Here is a 264-nt window from a genome sequence, read left to right as displayed (position 1 = left end):
CCTATTTCTTTTCTCCTGTCTTCCAGCTTTGCTAAATATTCTTCTCGCTGAGATCCACAAGGACGAGGGTCCGCCACGTGACCGAACTCTCTTCCGCCCCCACCCAATTTAAATGCGAGGCGGCAGTCCCCGCTCGCCGCCGGAGGTGTGGGGATTCGGAAGCGCCGCTGATTGGCCGGTGGGAGGTGGACGGGGGCGTGGCCGGGCAGCGGGAGTCGCGTGGAAAGAGTCTCCGCCCACACCACCCAGCCGAAGCGCCCCGGG

The sequence above is a fragment of the Rhinatrema bivittatum genome, chromosome 15 (assembly GCF_901001135.1).
Source record: "Rhinatrema bivittatum chromosome 15, aRhiBiv1.1, whole genome shotgun sequence".
Classification (NCBI taxonomy): Eukaryota; Metazoa; Chordata; class Amphibia; order Gymnophiona; family Rhinatrematidae; genus Rhinatrema; species Rhinatrema bivittatum.
This window is presented reverse-complemented; position numbering follows the sequence as displayed.